Below are 15477 nucleotides of genomic sequence, written 5' to 3' on the forward strand. Positions count from 1 at the left end.
CAACTTTTAAAATCCTATTTTCAGCAACAATTTTGCAACTATTTTTCTCTAACAAACCTATAGAGATCAGATTTTTTCGTAAGTCAGGAATATGTTTCACATCCTTCAAGCTTCTTACAACTCCATCATGCATCTTGATTCTTATAGTACCTACCCCTACAGTTTTGCAAGCATGATTGTTGCCCATCAAAACTGTGCTGCCATTAGTGCTTTGATAAATAGTAAACCACTTTCTATTTGGACACATATGGTGAGAAGCTCCATAATCAAGCATCTACTTACCCGATATCTCGTAAGAATCATCTGTTACACAATAACAATCTTCATCATTATTTGAGACGTAACTTGCTTCTTGTTTTCTTTTGAGTTGTTATTGTTCTGTTTTTTGAAATTTATCTTTTTATTTGGACAATTTGCTTTAAAATGTCCAGACTCACCACATTTAAAGCATGTTCTCTCTGCGTGAGGTCTAGATTTTATCCTAGACTTTCCACGCTTACCTTTTCCTCTTTCATTACTCCTCCCTCTAACTGCAAACAATCCTTGTGCTTGATCATTATACTATCTTCTATTTGAAGACGACATTACACTCGTAGCAACCTTACATAGATCATCCGCTAAAAGTGATACCCTCGACTCATACATGGTCAGAGTATCACCCACCACCAGATTTTTATAGGACTTCGGTAATGAAAGTAATAATATGAGTGTCTGATCTTCATCATTAATCTTCACATCCATATCCTTTAAGTTTGATATAATCCTATCAAACTTATTGATATATTCTCGGATTGAGGTGTCTTCCTCCATCTTGCATGTATACAATTTAGATTTTAAGTAGATCCTGTTAGTTAGAGTCTTTGTCATGAAGTTATTCTCTAACTTTAACCAGACGCCTGCTGCAGTTGCTTCTTCATTCACCAAGAAAGCAACATCCCTCTCAAGGCATAAGATTATCGCAGCCCGCGCTTCAAGATCTAATTCTTCCTAATCCTCATCCTTCATATCCTCTGGCTTTTTCTCTTTTCCCGCAAGTGCCTTGTGCAATTTATGTGATATAAGCAAATTTTTTATCTGCATCCTCCAATAGGAAAAATAATTTTTTCCATTAAACTTTTCGATTTTATATTTGTCTACTTTGACATTTTCACTAGTAGAAGCCATTGTATTCAAACTTGAATTTTACTACTCAAATAATGAATAATATAATATTGGCTCTTGATACCAATTGTTGAGTCTACAGCGAAATTCGGACTTCTAATAGATACAAAGTAATATGAAATTGAACACTACTCACAATAATGCACTAACTATAACAAAGCCAATATAAGAAAATATGATGTGATTACTCTATATAATATGATGTGAATTAATTTTCTTTCTTAATTTTTGATGATATCTTAATTACAATGCTACAGAAATATATATAATATCATCTATGCTATAATTTCAATGAATAAGAATAAAATCCTCCTATGAAAATTTCTTATAAGTTCTCTCCTATTAAAACTCTTTACAAACCTTATTTTACTCCCTAAATTTGCTCTTAGCCTTCCTGTATTCTCACAGTAGCCGATATCAACCTCCCTTCCACCATTAAGTAATCATAGACATAACAAGATCATTATTAAAATATCTATCTTAATATTCCTATTTCTACTTAGAGCTTTCATCGGATTTTGATTTTTTTGGCTATCGTTTAAATGAGTTATGGTTTGCGAGTAAGTTCGAATCACTCATAAAAATGACAAATCGAGTCAATAAAATCGTAATTCATTTAGAAATGAATTAATTTAACTCAGCTCGTATAACTCACGAATCGAATGGTTTTTGGGTCAAGCTAGTAGGCACGAATTGACTTGTCCGACTCATTTTTTCCTTTTTTTGTCTTTTTTAAATATATAAATTTTTTTTCGGTACAATTTTTTTTTATTAACTAATTTTTGAGATTTTGGATAATTTATTATAAAAATATATAAATATATTATTTTTTATTTATATAGATATTAAATAAAAAATATTACTAAATTATGCATTTAAAAAAAAATACGAACCAAACAAATTGACTTGTCTAATTCATTAATTTAGTCGAATCTAATTAGCATTATTTCATTGATTCGTTTAAAATACGAACCAACTCCTTTTTTAATTTGATATTATGATTAAGTTATATTCTGCTCGACTTATAAATAGGAATTTCTCATCGTATATTTTTTTATAATATCCAATTTATTCTTAAATTATTATCATGAATTATAGCATGATATCAGAACTATAATATTTTCTTGACATTTCAAAATGATTGCTCTAATCTCTCGATCTGTTAAGAACGAGTTGTTTCATGTTTCTGTTAGTTCTATTTATTATCCTTTGATATTTTGACCATGACACTGTCACCACTACTCTTGTTTTTTATTGGTCCTGATTCTATCTTTTAAGTCGATTTAATTTTCTGTAATTCTATGTTATTCTGTATTACCTACCTATATGTTCTAAAATACTAATATAAAATAATTATAATACATATAATCTAAAATAAATATGTTCTAAAAGATACAATGTGTTTAAAAACAATCAAATTTTTAATCAATTTCATCTCAAAATTATAAACATTGAAGAGATTTTTTAGTGAAATGTTTAAAATTATAATTATAATACACACTAATTTAAAAATTTTAGTCAAAAGATTATAATTTAACATACTAATAATCTTCTTGAAATGGCAAAGAGAGGGAGCAGAAAAGTAGTGTGATTATTATTAAGGAAGGAAATCTCGGTGTCCCTACAAGTGTTGGCATTTGCACGCTCATCATTTTCATCCACACTGCAATAATTCTCAACACTCTCTCTTCTTTTTGCTGTGATTAATTAATTCTTGCTTTGTAGCTACAACAGCTAGCACCACCTATCAAGAAAAATGATATGATCATTTTAATTTATTTGAAGTTAAGTTTTTATATAGTTTATCATAAAAATAAAATAAAATCTGTATAAATAAATAAAAAAGATAATACAAAACTTTGGTATTTTTCTTAGGTTCGTGTATAATAAAGTAAATATAAATTTAAATGAATGTACATTAAATAATATAATTTTTAAAGCTTTTGTTAGTTTAATTTACTGAAATGTGTGGTTGAAGGAGTAAAATAAATTAAGTGGTTATTGAGATTGATGGATTGCACAAAAACTATTTTCAAGATTTTAATTATTGCACCCTAAAAATTTTTGAGATTGTAAATATTGTACCGCATTAGTATTTATCCTTTTTGTTGAGTTACTCATCACATTATGAGAGATCTAGTTCATATCATTTTCATGCTGAATTAGACGAAACTACGTTGCTTAAGTTCGGGTGCTAAATGCTTGATAAAATGACATCATATAATCTTAGTGAACCATAAAATGTCTTATTTTCACAACAAAATATATGACCATTAAAGTCAAATGAGAACCTGTAAAATACCTCTTATATTAAATAAGGTTGTGTTTTTACTTTTTAGATTTTAGAACCTCTATGACACATATCTACATATGCAATACGTCTTGGATGCTCATTTTGGTAGAATTCATCTATTTTTAATTTGGTAGAAATTCACATACAGTTGTCTTCATATGAAGTTGTTAGTTGAGAATCGTTAGATAACAATTTTATCAAACATGTCAAATCATCTAATGATTCTTAACTAACAACTTTATATAAAGACAACTGCATGTGAGTCTTCACCTTTAAATTTATATTCAAATTTTTGATATGCATGAAATTGGGGTCACACTAGAATTGTCCTTTGCTTCCAAAATGGGGTTACTTCCAACTTCCAAGTACTTCATCTACGTCTAGCTAGCTAGCTGGCAAAGCCATCACGTTTTTTATTTCAAAAAAAGAAACACAGGGAACAAAATGTACTATTTGTTAAAGTCATGGATATTGCACTTGTAATTATGAATTATCTATGTTCATATTTGATTATTTTTATTTTTGAATGTGGCATCTTTTTAAGGTAATTCGATGATGATCTGTTCATGATTGGCAAAAGCATAAAGTTATGTTGGACTGATGAGAAATTCCTAGGAAATCGGCTGTATATTAAGACTGCTACACCAAATGATAAAATGTTGATGGTGAAAACTCAGGTACAGTCAATTTCATGTGAAGTTGATTGAGAACTATTAAATAATTTGATTGATTTGATTAAATTTTTATCTAACAGTTCTCAGTTATAAACTTCACGTGAAATTAATTGCACTTGAGTTTCCATCGATATTAATTAACACCATGAGGAGTGAAATAAAAAATTGATAATTTCAGTTTTATTTGACAATTTTTATTAGTCGAATTTAATTAGAAAACTAACTCTTTCGGTTAATATTATTTTATTTTTTTAAAATTATTTTTATATTAAATTTTAAAATTTAAATCTTAATTCTAAAATCTAACTTTTCAATGAATAGGATTAAAAAGATAATTTTATAATATAAAATTAATTATTATTAACTATTTAAAAATTGATTTTTTATATTTATTTTGATTGCCCTATCTCACAATATAATAATAAGTGTGGGAAGAATACACACATTTCAACCACGGCAGACAGATAAAAAAAAAAAAAATCAAAACAGCAACTTGAAAGCGTTTGGAAAACAAAAAATGCTCATGTGGTTAAATGTGCAGGTTTTGTTTAAGATGAATTTTCTTCCATGAAAATAGAGTAATATTTATTTTATGACAACGTATTATTATTTAATCAACAAATATAATATTTTAATTTTCTCTACCTATCCTACACAAAAATGGACTCTTTCAAATTTAAATGGGCTTAATAAATTTAAATTTTTATTTATTTAACTAATTATTCATATACCATTCTTTTACTACCGGTAACAAGTATAACTAGATTTATTATTTTAATTTAAATTATGATTATTTATAATAATATAAAAAATATAATATCTAGATAATTAATTTTAAAAGAGTAATATTTTAGTAATAAATTTTTAAAAAAATAACATAGAAATAAAAAAATTTAATTATTCTGTTAGTCCATATAATTTTACCAAATTTTTAATTAGGTTCCTATATTTTTTTCTTTTTAATTGAGTTTTATATCATTTTTAATTTTGTAATTAGGTCATTTTAAAGTAAAAAATATTAAAGTTAATAGAATATTTTTCTCAAAATACATGCGATCAAATATCTAATTAGATTTTTAATTATGAATGCGTTTAATTTGTGAACAAATATTCAATTAGTTCTAATATTTTTTATATTAGGAAGGACCTAATTATAAAATTAAAAACAGTGTAAGAGTTCACCCAATTAAAAAAAATATATAAAAATTTAATTATAAATTTGATAAAACTATAAGAATCAACATAATAATTAAACTTAAAAAAAAACCCTTAAAAAATTATTAGTGTGTACATTAAAATCTTATAGTCCGTAATGATTTAGTAGGTTATCTATTTATAAATGTTTGCTGTACAAAATATAGCCCCTTAGTACACCTTATAGCAATCTACATAAATTAAAAGAGAACACATTTGTACAAAAATATATATTTTTGTAATATTATTCATTTATTTTAAACTTATTACTCATTTATTTTAAACGAGTAAAACACCCTACAACCCACAACAGGTTATTTTTTGGCGAAAAAACAAAAAGGAGAAGAAAGACAAACGACAACTCTCTTCCTAATGGAGGTTACACTGCCATGGCATCCCCCATATAGCCTTTTCAGATTTAGCTAAATTATGTTTGGTAATATAAAATGTAATGGAAAATTTACAAATTGTATTCAGATGCAAAAGAAAAGTCTAATTTTTTAAATCATGTATATAATTTTGGGAAAAGTAGTGGAAAAAAAAAGGCACAAAAAAGACCAAGACTGGGTTACAGCTAGGAGTGACAAGTGGGGAAGTCCGTCCGGCCGAAAATCTGTTTTTTTGGTGGGTTAGTCCGCTCCGCCCCACTTAGTAAGGCAGTCCTAAAATTCCACCTCGTTTCGTCTAACTGCAGGTTGACGGGCTAAATTCGCCAAATCTTTTTTTTAACTATTAACTATTAAATAATATATATAATTTTATAATCATTTTAATAAATTTATAATTTCTAAAAATATAAAAAAAATTATAATTTTTATTTTCACAAACATTAAAATTTTTGTAATTATAGATATCTAATAAACATAATTATAAATAAAATTCTCATCCAAAACATAATTATAAATATTATCTCTAAAGCAAAATAAACATAATCCAAAACATAATTTATAAATATTGTCAGCAAAGCAAAATAAACATAATCTAAAACATTCAATTTTCATATTCATTCTCTTGTAAGTTGGGTTAGGAGAAGTTGAGTTTTGGCAAAAAAATTGTAAAAATATCTCCTTACAAAAAAAAACACTAAGCCCAGCAAAAAAACCCATCTCACCAAAGTCCGTGGTGACACGGTTTAAACGGTGCAAATTAAACGAGCTTTTGCTATTTGACGGTCCCAAATTTTCAACCTGACCTATTTTTTTTGGCAGATTACAAAGACTGACATAAATTTAAAAAACAACGAAACCGAACAAAAATTTTCGCTCGAATCTCCGTACCTATTTCAGAAAATTCTATCAAATCCCTATTCTTATAAAATTTTAATCGTAGATATAAACTTAATTTATTATAATATTTATATAAAATTTGATCATAGACAAGAACGGATTTATATAAATGGTAGTGTTTCTACTATAATTTAATTTTTTTTGAGTAGTATATGATAATAATATTTATTTGTTCTCATTAAATTATTGAATTTGATCCCACAATAATTTTTTATTTAACTTTTGGTACTTAATAATCAGCTTAAGAATTTCATATTATATGTTTATTAGAATAATAAATTCTCAATTTAAATAAGATTAATGTTCTTTCTTAAAAATAAATTCAAAATATATTATTTATCTTTTTTTTAAATTAATTTTAGTTTTTTTTGTAGTAACTATATTAATTGAAAGAATTTTTTCAACTATGAATATCACTGAGAGTTGGCTTTTGATTGTATGAGAAGTGAATTTTTAAATAATTGTTTAGTGATATATATATAAAAAAAAGAGATTTCGATTGTATTGTTAAAAAAAAGATTACTCAATTTTTTTAAAACATGAAACCTAAAAAATAGAATTATAAATTATATATTATTATTTAAATTATTGTTTTAATATTTTAATTTATAAATTATATATTTTGAAGGATAATCATATTTTACAATAACAAAATATAATTATAACAATAATTATGCTATATGTACATAAAAAGTAACTACCCCTATAGAATACATATTGAAATATAAAATATATATTAAAAATAAATTAAACAATAAATATATTTATACATAAATACATAATGGTTAATGAACAATTTTATAGCTAATTTTTAGGGCAAAATACTATAATAAGCCAACATCAATCCAAATTTACGTATATGAGCCAAAATGAAAATCGATACAGCAATGAGCCAGATCATATTTTTATGTAATTCGAACCAGGCTAGTTCGAACTTCATCTTCAAATAAATCAAACCAGAGCAGTTCGAATTTCAAAGAAAAAATTGAGAGTAAATCGAACCAGACTGGTTTCGAACTAGGAATGCAAGTAATTCGAACCACTCCAGTTCGAATTATGGGTAAATGTGGTCATTGTGTAATTCGAACCACCCTGGTTCGAATTACGCTTAAGCTAGGTTGTTAGTAATTCGAACCACCCTGGTTCGAATTACTAGTGATTGGGCTATATAAGGAGTTCGAATCAGCCTCATTCGAACCATTCTAACCTTTCCCTGCCCCACCAAATCTCAGAGAAAACGACCCAGATTCTCTCCGAGAAAGACCTGAACGGAATACTCTGCTCATGGGGGACGATCCGGCACGGTTATATCGCTTGGACGGAGTCGCCCATATAGCTGGGGTCATCAACGAAGAGGTTAGTACGGAAATAACTTTGTTTTACCGGTACATGTGAGTTAGTAGTTTGGCATGCGGGTTAGATGTTGGTTTAGTTGGTGGTTTATTTTAGCGGTTTATGTTAGTGATTTCTGTTAATGGTTTATGTTAGTGGTTTTTGTTAGTGGTTTATGTTGGTGGTTTATCTTAGTGGTTTATCTTAGTGGTTTATCTTAGTGGTTTATGTATGTGGTTTATGTAAGCGGTTTACGTTAGTGGTTTATGTAAGCGGTTTAGTTGTGGTTTTATAATGTTAGATCTTTCATGTCAGTAGCCTATGGTGGTTTCTAATTTAAGTTTCTTATGCAAATGGTTCTCGTTCTTGGATTTTTAAGCGGCTATACATAGTAAGATTTTTTGGATTAGGGATTATCGTGTTGATTATGTTTGTCACCGGTAATTAAGTTGGTTCTAATAATGCGGTTCATTTATTCCGCAGCCTCAGCGATGCATCAGGAGCATGCGGCGGCAGCAGGGCATGGTCCTGGATGACAGATACGTTCCGTACCTGCAGATGGCTGGTCTTTACCATCTTGCAAGGCTGAACGATAGATGGTTCCGGTTGGACGAGGCCCTTGTCAGTGCGTTTGTTGAGCGATGGCGTCCGGAGACGCACACGTTTCATATGCCATTCGGAGAGTGCACGATTACACTGCAGGACGTGGCATACCAGCTGGGTTTGCCAGTGGACGGGCGTTACGTCAGCGGCTGCCTATCAGAGTTCCATGTATACATCGAGGGTGGCCGTCCAGCCTGGGTTTGGTTCGAGGAGTTGCTTGGAGTGGTACCTCCTCCTAGCCAGGTTCAGAAGTACGCGGTCAACTGCAGCTGGTTTCAGGAGACGTTTGGTGAGTGCCCGGAGGGAGCTGATGAGGATACTGTGCGTCGTTATGCCCGTGCGTACATCATGATGTTGTTGGGCCACGCAGCTTTTTGCGGACAAGTCGGGCAACCGCGTTCACATCAGATGGCTTCCGTTTGTAGCTAGGCTGGAGGAGATGGGGACCTACAGCTGGGGTTCTGCAGCACTGGCATGGTTGTACCGGTGCATGTGCCGTGTGGTGAACAGAAATGTTATCAAGCTAGCGGGCCCACTTCAGCTACTTCAGTCATGGATTTTCTGGCGATTTCCTCGGTTTAGGCCTGCAGGATTTGAGACGTTCAGCTGGCCATTGGCCTCGAGGTACTTTACTAATCTTTGTCTATTTCAATTTACTACACATAACCGCGTGTTCATTCGTAATGTATTGGACACCCTAAGCACATATATAAGTAGCGGTAACACATGTGCATGTTGCAGGTGGTCAGGTTACATCCCTTCCAGTAGCGAGAAGGGTCCTAGAGTTCAGACGTGGAGGCTCTGGATAGACCGGTTGCAGGATAGAGAGGTCAGTATGTTACTTAATAAGTTTTTTTATTTAACCACGATTTACGAGTTGGGATCACGAGTTGCCCTGACATTGTATCGTTCTGGGTGCAGTTTATCTGGATGCCGTACAGTAGCCCTGACGTACTTCAGGTCGTGCATCCCGAGGTTTTGGAGCCTCGGCATATGGTGCTGTGGCGGTCTGTTACATCGTTTATCTACTTTACCGTCATAGAGTGGCATCAGGTAGACAGGGTTCTTCCGCAGTTTGGAGGGGTGCAGCCCCGTCCACAGGCCGCCCTGAACATCGACTTTCTGATGTCGAAGGACGGCAGAGGCGACGATCGATGGTTCCCGTCCCATTTGCAGAAGTGGCATCAATATTGGGACGACCGTACGGAGAGCGTGCTGAGATTCGATGTTGTTGCTGACCCTGGTCCGTCGCATCAGTTCTTGGATTGGTGGAGTCAGCACGGGAAGAGGTTTTTGTCTCCGGATCCGCAGTTGGGCGATCTGAGAGCCGTTGCTATTCCTGTTGAGGCCTCACAGCGGGGAGCTGGGCGAGTACCTGAGATGGATCGACCTGACGACGTGCCGAACAGGAGGCGGGTTGATAGGAGAGCTCGCGTGGGCACACGTCGTAGCCAGTGTGACTGGGGGTGGCTTGAGCGTGCTATGGAGGCTGGCGACGAGGCCGGCCCCGCTAGGGGTCGACGACGACATCATCCTGGCAGAGGTAGAGGGGGTGCTGCGGTTCATGCCGCTGCACCTGACCCTGAGGACGATGACGATGATCAGCATGGGTCCGAGGGCGGGGATGGTGCAAGGGCGGCTTCAGTTGCTGGTGGTAGTACCCAGGATGGGGTTCACGGAGGTGAGTGGTATGGCTCCGGGATGGGTGACGGGGCTGAGCCTAGTGACGCTGGACTTGGGTCCGGTCCTTTTAGACATTACTTTGTTGGAGTACCCACCGACGACCAGCCTCAGCAGGACGGTACTCCATGGGTTATTCCCGGATCACAGTGGCAGGACTTCCTTGGGGCAGATACGCTTGATGCGGACTTCGGCAGTCCACGGTTTCTAGCGGAGATTTCGGCTATCATGCAGGAGGACGAGCCGGGCAGGAGGCGTCCTCAGACCCCTGGCACGCAGGCACCCTTAGATGTTGATCTGAACGAGCCTGCTACGACACCTGTTGGTGACCAGTTTGGTTTGGGAGGTACCCCACATTCCGCTTACACTGCAGCATCACAGTCTGTCGCCGGGCCGTCTGCCGCACCTGTCCATTTTACGCCACCCGCACAGCCTGCCCCGCATGAGGACGCAGATGAGATAGAGGACGAGGAGCCGTTTATCCGCAGAGGTCAGAGGCCACGGGTTCCCCGTCGTTGTGGGACAGGCTCCCACTTGTTTAGATGATTTACATTTTATGTATTTTGGACGTTAGGGTTCACTCATGTAGCAGACCGATGTGGATTACTGTTGTTACTTTAGAGCTATTTTTCCTTGTTGTTTCCTCATCTTATTGTACTTAAAAATCTGGTATTTACCTAGTGGATTAGTGACTATGTATTATCATTGAATCATATAACACTTTAGTTATCAACGTTTGCAGTCATGGGATTTCTAACTATATTCAAATTCAGATGCAACTTTTTCATTACTAGAAGGTAAAAAGATAAACAGATTACATAAGTCATATTACATAACAAGTAACAGGAAAAATAAAATCAATAGACACTAACAATAACAAGATCGCTACTACTGGCCCCCCGTGTGAGACGGTCCTCCAAGCTGTGGGCAACTCCTGCGGGTGTGTCCGGGTTGGCGACAAAGGCCACACCTCTTTGGCCGATTCGGATCTGCCTCGTCCATATTCGTCCGTATCCTAGTGGATCTCGGACGACCCTCTCTCGCACGCCTCTTGGCAGGGTCCGGGATCACGGTTGGCCCGTCGTAAGGTGGCCAGAATCCCTCCGGTATCGGCGGTGTGAATCCCATCTGGTACACACGGAACACTGAACTAATCTGATACACGCTGTGAACATAAGAGGACCAGGTAACCCGTGAGTAGGCGCAGCATGCAAGTGCGTGCTGGCACGGGAAATGAAGTGCCTGGAAGTACCCGTAGTCACAGGTCCGGGACGCAAGCGATACTCTGTAAGTACCCAATGAGAAAGAGCCCGTCGGAGTGGTCTCGGCTATGGTGAACTCGGAGTTATCCCGGTCATACAAAGTCACCATGAAGCACCGCGAATTCTTCAAGTTGGCCTCTATACACTTCACCAAGTACTGACTGAATTGCTGTCCGGTTCCCATCTGGGCCTCAGCCTCTCTACCCTTGCGAACAAAGAGTTCCGCAAGCCTTCCATATGTTGCCTTCACCAAAGAGCATACAGGGAGGTTTCTGACACCCTTTAGGATTGAGTTCACACACTCCGAGATATTCGTCGTCATGTGACCGAATCTCCGTCCCTCGTCACGATGTTGAGTCCACAAGGAATAATCAATCCGGTTCGCCCACTCACACATCGCCGGGTCTTCAGACCGAAGAATATCAAACCAGTAATCAAACTCAACCTCGGTCTTGGCATATGCGGCATTCACTAGAAGCCTACGTGCATCCTTGCCCTTGAAGGTAAGGGCAAAATTAGCCGCTACGTGTCGAATGCAGAATGCACGGTATGCAGATGGAGGTAACCAACCTCCGTCCGGAGCCTCAAGCGCAGCCTTTATGCCGTTATGCCTGTCCGATATAACCAGAAGACCGGGCTGCGGTGTCACGTGTTGTCTAAGGTGGGAGAGAAAGAATGACCAAGACTCTGCATTCTCACCTTCTACTAGTGCGAATGCAACGGGTAGAATGTTGGAGTTCCCGTCCTGTGCAATCGCGATGAGCAAAGTACCCCCGTACTTCCCATACAGATGGGTCCCATCAATGCTAACTAAGGGCTTGCAATGGCGAAATTCCTGGATGAGTGGTGGAAACGTCCAGAAAAGTCTGTGGAAAAAAGCTTGAGACTCGTCTACTTGTCCACTAACTCGAATGGGACTCGTCCGTAGGATTGCAACAGTACCGGGCATCGTCAACTGGACTCCCAAAACCCACCTGGGGAGCTCGTTGTATGACTCATCCCAGTCACCGTATACGAAGGCAATTGCCTTCTGCTTCGCCATCCAGACCCTCCTGTAAGTCGGCCTAAACCCGAAGTGTGCTGCCGTGGCATTTAGGAGCACCTTGATGCTGACGGATGCATCAGCCCTAACCATTGGCATAACGAACGCGGAAATCACATGATAATCCAAGCTCCTGTGGTCACTCGAGATGGAGGTCGCAAGACAAGTGTGAGGTCCATTGTACCGCTTGACCTCCCAAATGCCCTTGCGCTTCCGCAGACTCAGTCGAATCAACCATGTGCACCCATTCCCAAACTCAGAACACTTGCCCACATAACGGCGATGATCAGACTCCACAACCTTGTATTGTACCTCTCGCCGGATGCTGTAAGTCTTCACACTTAACAGGACCTCGTCTTTATCCTGAAATTGCTGACCAACCTGGAACTCTGTCAAACCAGCAGTCCCTTCAGCATCTCTAGCTCCGAATCCAACAGAGTGCCCTGAAACACCCTCTTGCCTCATGGCATCTAGGTCCAAAGAGGAAAAATGTGGTGGATACTGCTGTGTGCCAGAACTAGAACCACCGACTACCAATGCAGGCTCAGTCGCTCCAACCTCGTCGCCGCTGTCATCCTCAATCATATCCGGCTCGACGTCGTCCTCGTCTACATCACCCAACACTCCGTCACCGACGCCAACCGGTGGAACTCCATGTAAAGCGTTCGGCAGAATATCAACTGATCCTACCACGTCGCCTACTCCATCATTCAGATCAACAGCAAAAGACGGGGAGGCGACTGGTTCGACCGCTGGCTCGTACACAGGGACGGACGAAGAAGCAATGGCAGGCCTGGAACTCGCACCGGCTGCCGCTGCTTCAGTGGTGGCATTCCGGTTCGAACCCCCTGAGCTAGATACCACATCAACCAACTTTGCCAACAACTCTGGTGTCCTAACCTCGGGAAACTGCCTCCGACATAGAAACATGACTTGCAGGTCCTCATCACTACCAATCGTGAAGCAATCATACTTCACCGTATCCTGCAAGACAGTGATTGGAATGCGATAGAAAAACTTCTTCACTCGCTTCGCACCTTCCAGACCAAGTTTCATCAGCACAGATCTAACAAAATCATCATAGCTCATCGTTGGTTTCACGACAATACAGAGAGGATCCTTATCTGTGAACTTCACACCGGAGCGAGTTTTCCTCTTAATGGATCCTCTATGGTGAACCAAAACCACAAAACTCTCCTCACTAGCCATATTACACCCTCTATGACAGCAACTGACGTTTAGAACCATATATATACTGCACTGTCTACCACTAAATCGAACCGGACTGGTTCGAATTTAGTTTGTGTAATTCGAACCAGCCTGGTTCGAATTACTTGATGCAGCTTCTCCCCATATAATTCGAACCAGCTTGGTTCGAATTATGTGCCAAGTTTTCCTCCCAAGTAATTCGAACCACCCTGGTTCGATTTACTTGAATGAATTTCTCTCTTAGTAATTCGAACCACCCTGGTTCGAATTACTCATGAATGGAGTTCGAACCACACTGGTTCGAATTATATAAATATAGGGTTTGGCTCATTGCAGAAACGAATTTCACTTTGGCTCATTTAGGTAATTTGCAACTTCCCTTGGTTTATTCTAGTTTTTTGCCCTAATTTTTATGTAATATAATATTTTATTATAAAAATTATTAGAATTTATTTATCCTGTGTTCTAAAAGTACATATTAAGATTACAAATTAAAAATATTTTTATTGAAAATACAAAAAACTTAAGTTTTTAATTTATTTATTTTGTAGTTATTAAATAAAAAAAAAATTAAAACCTTCAACTAATATTAAGCTTGTCATGTATCTTTAGGACACATATTAGCTAAACTAACTCAAATTATTATTATGTTATATATATTTTGCTCTCACTGTCAAAATTTTTTAAATCCGTAACTGCTCATAGATATAAATATGTGATCATTCTGCATGTTAATATAAAATAACTAATTTTTTTTATATTCATGTAATATGATTGTAATTTATACCGTTAAAAAGGATATAATTTAAGGTTTTTTTTTTTTTCTTTCAATATCTGCATAAATTTCACACTAATTGATATTTTATATTTGTTTATGCCCTGATCCAATATTAAGATCCAGGCATAAGTAAGCTAAAAAATGCTCAATCCAAAGGTTGACTTTTACAGCTTTACTGCTTATCCAACCTCTTCAAAAAGGTCGGGTTCGACATAAGCTGGCAGATAACACTTATTCAAATAAGTAACTACCCCCTAAAATTTTTCATCCATTTCTAGAAGAGATATCTTAACAACCCTAAGATAAAGGGACGGTTATCCACCTTTAGAAGTGGAACTACTCCAACGGTGGTTATTAGATCATCATCTATAAATACACTGACACACTCAAGTAAAGCTAAGTTCCAATACACTCTAAACTTGCTTACCCCCTTGCTAACTTAGGTATCGGAGTGTCTTTGCAGGTACCACCTCCCATTCCATCCAACGCACAACTCGGACGGCGGTTCCCAAACTTAAACCAAGTCGAAAATCACCTTCCAACGTTTGAGTCTTTCATTCAAGTCCAATCCATCTATTTCATGTTACCTACTTAACAATACCTAAATTAGGTAAATTTCCGCTAAACTGCCTAATGTCATTGTGGGCTTGTGGCGCTAATAAATTTTTTTTATATTGCAATTAAATTTGTGTAATATGTCGAAATATTGCATGTGTAATCTATAGATATGAGTTTTATAACAGTGTCTACGGAAATTGTTGATCAGGTCTTAAAAAAGGATTGGTATTGACTATTCAGTGAAGAGAGAGAAGGTGGAAGAATAATAAAAAACTGTTGGATCATTGATCAACGGCTGAGATCAGTTTAAGAAGTTGAGATTACTGATTTCACTAATTTTAAAAAAATTTTGACCTATTTTAAATCGTTAATCTCGTTAGTCACCAAAAAAAAAAAAAATCGTTA

This window comes from Arachis ipaensis, chromosome B5, assembly GCF_059453495.1.
Source record: "Arachis ipaensis isolate K30076 ecotype BB chromosome B5, ASM5945349v1, whole genome shotgun sequence".
Lineage (NCBI taxonomy): Eukaryota > Viridiplantae > Streptophyta > Magnoliopsida > Fabales > Fabaceae > Arachis > Arachis ipaensis.